The following is a 7,746-nucleotide window of genomic DNA, read 5'->3' as shown; positions in this document are numbered from 1 at the left end:
TCAGCGGAGGATGGGAAATACTCTGTTCCCCCTACAACAGAAGGATCCCCGTATATGAAGAGTTATACCCTGCTGGCAAGTGAAACCTTCGGTCGGCGTTTACATGTATAGGAGTGAATCGCTATAGCAATCTAGTAAGTCGGAGAAAGCAAAAACACGAATTATTTATTACATAATCACTTAATTTGACGCTAGATTCCATGCGCTTGGAAAAATACTTGCCCTCTGTCTTTATTAAGTAGATCTTATTATTTTACTAAGCGTGTTGACCCTACTCTTCGTACACACAAAAATCGGCACCCAAGACCAGAAATGCCGACCCGTAGTATACTGTAGGAAGAGCTATAACTCACGAAAGGAAGATACATTAGATCTTTAAGGTCGCGGTGATTAAACCCACTCTTACTTATTCTACATTCTACATGTCAACTGAGATGTCAACCAGGCTTAAGAAAGGAGCATATCAAAAAAAACTTAACGTTTTCTATGATTGTATGGTTTTCTAATTCCATCAACAGAAAGTAGTGCGTTGGTTATTAACTAGTGGTGTATATTAGGAAATTAAAATAATAATAATAATAATGGAAATATATTTTACTTAATTCTGTGTTGTAAATATTAGTTAAAATACAAACTAAAAAGTTTTTTAAGGCAAATATTTCTCATTATGCTGTGAGAGGGTCAACTAAAGAAAGGTTTTGGGTATCACATGTTATCTCATTGCTTAAAATATTCTCCTCCACTTCAGGTAATTGTATTTTTAAATTAACTTTAGGCAGTTCTCCTTTTTCATTTTTTTCCCATATAGAATTAAATTCAAATGATGATTCTACACCTGGTTTATCAACAAGATGTGGCTTCATTTTAAAAGATTCTTGTACAGCCGTAAGTGCAACCTTGTCATCAAAAGAACAATTAACAATATCACTGAATAGTTCATCAGCTGTCATAATGTTTGGTACCCCTTTCTTTTTGAAAAACTATAAAATATCAAATGCTTATTCATTCTAAAATAATATTCGATAAGTACATACATTAATAATATTGCTACAGTCACGGTGTAAAAAGAAATAAGCGTTTTCATGAGTTGGTTCAACTGATTGGCTGACGTCTATGAAATAGCAAGAGTCATTAAACCACAGAATGTTATACTCTGAGAGATCAGCATGGATTAAATTTGCTTCATGGTACAGTTTTTTCATATTATCAATCACCTAAAAATCTTCCATATATCAAAAGTGTTTCATAAAGTTTGCAAAAAATGGGAATTTTGATATTTTATTTATTAATGATATTATTTATTTATTATACAGGGTGTTCCAATATTCCGTAGAAATAGAGTTATACGTATTTTTGGAATAAATAATTAGTTCATTTGACATAATTTATCTCTATACAAAAGTGCTTCGTTTGTCCGTTAGAGGGTATCAAACTTTAAAAAAATACACAAATTTTTTCAGATATTTTAAGAACCATTATTCGTAAACTAAAAAGTATAAAGTGTAATTGAAACCACTAATTTATTCCACTAATTGCATTGCAAGGTTCTGAATGAAGCTTATCATAAAATTCCATATTTTTGCCAAATAAATTATTAGAGCATAATAGATTTTATGGGCATCCGTTGTTTGATGTAACAAAATATAATACCTTTTTTGGTCAGATTCGGAAAAAAATCGTGTCGTATATACAGGGTGGCGCACCTCATTCGCCTCGGTTGATTATACGAAAACAAAAAGATGTAGAAACAAAATATTTTATGGGTATATGTGGGGAGGCAATGTGCACAATTTAAAATTATTTTGAAATATACAGGGTGTTTCAGAACTAAGATCCATACCAAAGTTATATTTTTTCTTATGGAACACCCAGTGTTTTATTTCATTTTTGGATTCTTGAGCCCAAAAAAGGCATTTATCATAAGAGTTAAATATGTTTAAAATCTTTGGTTTTTGAGATATTTAAATATGCATGCAACAATAGAATAGATGATTAACACCCTGTACAGGGTGGGTCAAATTCGACGCTTTTAAATGGAAACACCCTTTTCTATAGGAGATAGACAAAAACTAACATCGGTGTCTGGAGCTCAATTTTTGTCAAAAACATGATGGTGAAAACCGTATTTCGATATCTGTTACCGTTTCGGAGTTACGGGGTGTTTTTCAAAAATATGCATTTTTAACAAATCGCTGTAACTTTTTTGCTATGGAAAATTTTGTATTTTTATGAAAACATTTCCAAAGCACTTTTTAACGTAGAATTTAATGGTTTATGTATATTTTTTTTTAAATTAATAATTTAAGGATTATCAACAGAAAATTTGATTTTTTATATGGGACACCCTGTATATTTTTAATTTATTGAGAATACTTTAAAATTACCTTTCCAAAAATATCACACTTGATATTTTGCTCGATTCCTCTTCGAGATATAGAGTATATAAAAATTCGCCGGCTTTAAATAAGTATGCTTTGAACGGCACCGGCTGTAATGCAAAAAAATTCTAGCTGTGAGCATCAATTAAAACGAAAATAATATTTGATATGAGAGATGCAGAATTTTATAATAATTTAAAATATATTTAACCAACATCAATACATTTAAACTATATCTAATAACAATAAAAATAAATAGCAAACCAAGACATAAGATTTTGCGGTGTTCGACATATCGACCGTCTTCTGTTATGGACAGACGGGGCAGTTTTTGAATATTTCCCGCGGAAATCATTAACTCAGTAGGTGTGAAATATACCCTCTCATAACTGCTAAGTATTTCTAATTCTTGTCTAGATTATACGGAAGAATAAGGAACCTTTATTCTCCCGCAAATATATCCATGGGCACTAAGTCAGGCGGCCGCGACGGCCAACGGCTGGGGTCTTGGTTAGCTACTCAATTATTCTTGAAATTGGCTGCAAAAATTTGCTGATAACTTCAGCGTTCAGAGGCGGTGCGTCGTCTTGCTCGAAAAATATGTTTTCGAGTTCCATTAAGGGCATATCATCAATAAGGGGTCCAAAGTCCAAAACCTACTAGTTAAAAGTGGCGAACTTTTAAAAATTCTGTATTTCGAAGGAGATTATAACAAAATATCAAGTGTGCTATATTTTTGGAAAGGTAATTTTAAATTCTTTTCAGTTAATTAAAAATATAGAGGGTGTCCCAAATAAAAAATCAATTTTGTGTTGATAACTCTTAAATTATTAATATTAAAAAAATTATACTTAAACCATTAAATTCTACGTAAAAAGGTGCTTTGGAATTTTTTTCATAGAAATACAACATTTTCCTTAGCAAAAAAGTTACAGCGATTTGTTAAAAATGCACATTTGTGAATAACACCCCGTAACTCCGAAACGGTAACAGATATTGATGTGCGGTTCTCACCATCATGTTTTTGATGAATTGAGCTCCAGACACCGATATTAGTTTTCGTCTATCTCCTATAGAAAAGGATGTTTCCATTTAAAAGCGTCGAATTTGACCCACCCTGTACATTACATTTCAGAATTAATTCTTGTGCTATGTTTAAAGGTAGAGAAATAAACTTTACTGAAAAATGTTATTGCTTCCTTAAATTTATACAGGGGTATCAAAAATTGCTGATTTATTTTAAAGATTTATTTTACGTAAAAACTTCATTATTTCAAATACAACACCCTGTATTTTTTTAAATAAATCGAAGCAGATTTCAATGCTCTGTCAAACTATATAGTGTTTCATATACCTATCTAGCTTAGATTTTGAATAAAACGCGATTTTTAAATAAAATTGCAATCAGGGTGGCTGGTGTCGCCATGACAATTTTCTAGTGCGAGTTAGTAACTATTTTTAAAGTCGGCATTAGTTTATGGACATTATTATTTATAATTTATAACAGTTTACTTAAATTTACTTACAATAGTTCAAATAATTAAGTATTTACTATTTTATCAAGAAAAATAAAGCAGTATCTGCTGGCGGAACGAATGGATATGTTACTAGTGATTTTATTTTGTGAGAAAAATTGCTTCTTGGCCTCAAAGGCTTATGCTCAAAGATATCCAAATAGGAGTCTTCCTGATAAGCGTTCTTTTGAAAAACTACTTGTCCTATATCGCAGAGCTGGTAGTGTGGTTTATAAAAAACCTATTAGGTAGAAACATATCATTGGAAGAGAAGAAAATGAATTTGTCGTAATTGGCTCTTTTATAGAAAATCCATATATCTACAAGTCATTGTCAAATAAATCAAAGAGTACTTCTTCGTTTTTCTTGGTAGAATAATAAGTATTATTTATTAAAATATTGTAGGTAAATTAAATAAAAGCAAACTGCCATAAATTTAAATAATAAAGTCCATAAACTAATGTCGACTTTAAAACTAGTCACTAGAAAATTGCCATGGCGACACCAGCCACCTTGATTGCAATTTTATCACTTTTTATTCAAAGTCTGAGCTAGATAGGTATAGGAAACGTTTGAAATACAGGTATAGGAAGTTTGAAAGAGCATTTAAATCTGCTTCCATTTATTTAAAAAAATACAGGGTGTTGTATTTAAAATAACGAAATTTTTATGTAAAATATATCCTTAAAATAGATCAGCAATTTTTAATACCCCTGTATAAATTTATGGAAGCAATAACATTTTTCAGTAAAGTTTATTTCTCTGCCTTTAAACTTAGCACAAGAATTTATTTTGAAATGTAATGTACAGGGTGTTGATAATCTATTCTATTGTAGCATGCAAATTTAAATATCTTTAAATACGTCAAAAACCAAAGATTTTAAACATTTATATATTTAACCCTTATAATAAATGCCTTTTTTGGGCCCAAAAATCCAAAAATGAAATAAAATACTGGGTGTTCTATAAGAAAATATATAACTTTGGTATGATGAATCTGAAACACCCTGTATATTTCACAAAAATTTTAAATTGTGCACATTGCCTCATCAAAATATTTTGTTTCCATATTTCAGGACCCCTCGTATAATCAACCGAGAGGCTACGAGAAGCCACCCCATATCATTTTTTACCAAAGACAAAAATGTAGTAAATACTAGAAGTACCAAGAAAGTTTAACTTGAAGAAGTTAAGTTTACGAAGAAAAAATCGGCCGTCGGTTGAGTTGGAAAATATTTATACTAAAATTTATGTAGTGGTAGGGAATTGGGTTTCGCCCTTCCCATACTTCTTCTTGAATTTTGTAAAGTCAAATGTTAAAGCACTTAGCAAGCATAGACACACAAAATCTCATTCAAATCGGAATAACGGTTCTTAAAATATCTGAAAAAAATGTGTTTATTTTTTAAAGAGTTTGATGTCCCCCTAGCGGACAAACGGAGCACTTCGTATAGAGGTAAATAATTATTGTGTCCAATAGAACTTATTTATGATTTCAAAATACTATAAAACTTCTGTATCCACGGAATATTGGGACACCCTGTATATTATTTCTATTAAATTATTATTGATATTTTTGAAAGACCCTGGATATCTAAAAAGCTTAACTTTTCCATTATTTTGTCGCATACTGTAGTTTGCAGCCATGATAATTTGCAGCACAACAAAATGACTTTTTATTATTGCTGAAATAATTCTACATAATCTCCTATTCTATTTATACAGCCACTTCGGTCCATCATTGGACATAGGCCTCCCCCAATCTCTTCCACTCTTCCCTCCCTTAACTCCCTTCCCTCCTTCCACTCTACATAATATTTTAAATTATGAAAATAAAAAAAAATGTGCCCATTTGTTTGCCAAAATATTTGACAAATTCTGTTTAAAAACAGTATTTGTCAAATTCTTTTTAACATTTTACCTCCTCATATATACTTGTAATCTGCATCGGCTCATTATAGCATCTTTTTTAGTTTAGGAGCAAGGTCTATTTTTCTCCCCTATAAAAGACATCAACAATATATGTTTCTTTTTACAGTAATAACTTTAGGGCACTTGATTCCTACTCTTTGTAAGCGTAGGTAGATTAGCCATTTCTTTTCCACCCATACATTAATATTTTTTTAGATGTCTTCTTTCCTGAATATTTAATTCTAATTATTATGGGTATTTACTAAGACAATCGCCCAAGTGTTCTTACTAATTTTGTCTTTAAATCTATGATCATCCTTAATATACTGATCTCTTCTTTTAAATTCAGCCAATGTAGTCTTAAAAACTTTTTAGAACACATTCCTTAGGCAGGGTTCCTGAACATCAGGAAAGTCAGTATATTACTATCTACGTGAATAATAACTGCTTCCTTACCTTTAAGAATTATATAAATGAATATAATTTAGTAGGTATTTATTTCACACAATTACCTATACTAATCACTCCATTGAACTGAGTCAATAAACCTCCATTAACCATCTTATAAATCAAAAGCGAGTATATTGAGAAGTCCATGCTAAATTCTGCGGTTGCTCTATCTTCTTTTTTAGTATCAATTCTATCTTCTCACTTGTTCTTTTTAGAATGTTTCTTAAACTAAAGAAAGGATATCACAATTTTTTGCTACATCATTAAAATTCTTACCTGTTATACACTTTTTATTTGAAAGTTTCAAAATCAAATGTTTCTCCATCTCCTGTTTGAAATTCTGGAGGAAATTATAAGAAGTTTACAGGCATTTTCTCCCATTATTAATAAGATCATGTTTCGTTATTAAAAGTACCGTTTTTGTTGGACCTATAATAATACAAAAAAAATAGAGTAAATTCATAATAATTATTAAAATTATAATACTTTATAACCACAACCAGGTATAGAATCAATAACTTTTTGCAAAGTATCAAAAGCGGTCCCAATCTTTTCTATCCTGTATGTCTTCAATCTCCTCTGGTTCTGAATCACTTTCAAAATCTAATAAACAATAATACATACAATGTTGAACACAAAATAGTATAATATTTACCAAATTGTGGAGGAGCTCTTATAATTTTCTAATGATATAGATACCTTGGAAGTACCATTTAATTTTTGTTCTTTTCTTTTTAATGTATCATCATATTTCTTTATCAAATTGCATTTGTAACATTTGTGCAATAGCAGCATCACTCTCAATCGAATCGTTAGATATGGCTTTAACACTTCATCTGGTATATTTTCATCTATTTGGGTGTCATATAATATTGAGAGGGACCAGCTTCATCTGAAGTTTTTCCTTCATAAATTACAAATTATACCAAATTAAAATAAAACAAAATTATAAAAATAATTTTACCTATATCAAGAAACTTTCTGTGCAGTTCATTTTCCTTGTTTTGAAGATTTCTTGCAACATCTTCAGACATAATTTCTGCAAAACTAACAGGAATTTCAGGCTTTTGAATTTTACCCCCACGGAGAAGACATGTTTCACAACGCAAAATTAAATGGTACTTAACTGAAAATGAATTTCTGAATTAATAAATAAATTTAGAATAGAAACTAAAACGAATATATGAACTATGAATTGTGAAATATGTTGAAAGTTGTAAGGATTTTAAATGTCAAAATTGACTGATAAGACAGCTGATTTTGTCATTATTTTTGTTGATCTTTAACAAGGTTATCAAAGGTTATTAAATTAATAATTTATGTTAATAACCTTGGATCTTTAATCTCATAATAGATGGCGCCAGGTACATTATGGATTTTATATGGATTACTTGGATTCTATGCTTGGATTGCTTTATAAAAAAGATGGATTATGATGGTAAAATTTGGATAAAGTCCCTAAATATTATGTACCCTTTCAGAAATATTGTGCG

General features: G+C 30.3%; 1 pseudogene; it reads right to left on the bottom strand.

Annotated features, from left to right (window-relative positions):
* Positions 1-573: 573 nt before the first annotated feature.
* Positions 574-7,436, bottom strand: LOC115877956 (annotated as a pseudogene).
* Positions 7,437-7,746: the final 310 nt, after the last annotated feature.

The sequence above is a fragment of the Sitophilus oryzae genome, unplaced genomic scaffold (genome assembly GCF_002938485.1).
Source record: "Sitophilus oryzae breed Bouriz unplaced genomic scaffold, Soryzae_2.0 scaffold_1499_pilon_pilon, whole genome shotgun sequence".
Classification (NCBI taxonomy): Eukaryota; Metazoa; Arthropoda; class Insecta; order Coleoptera; family Curculionidae; genus Sitophilus; species Sitophilus oryzae.
The sequence above is the reverse complement of the archived record's forward strand: the minus strand, read 5'-3'. Positions and strand labels throughout refer to the sequence as shown.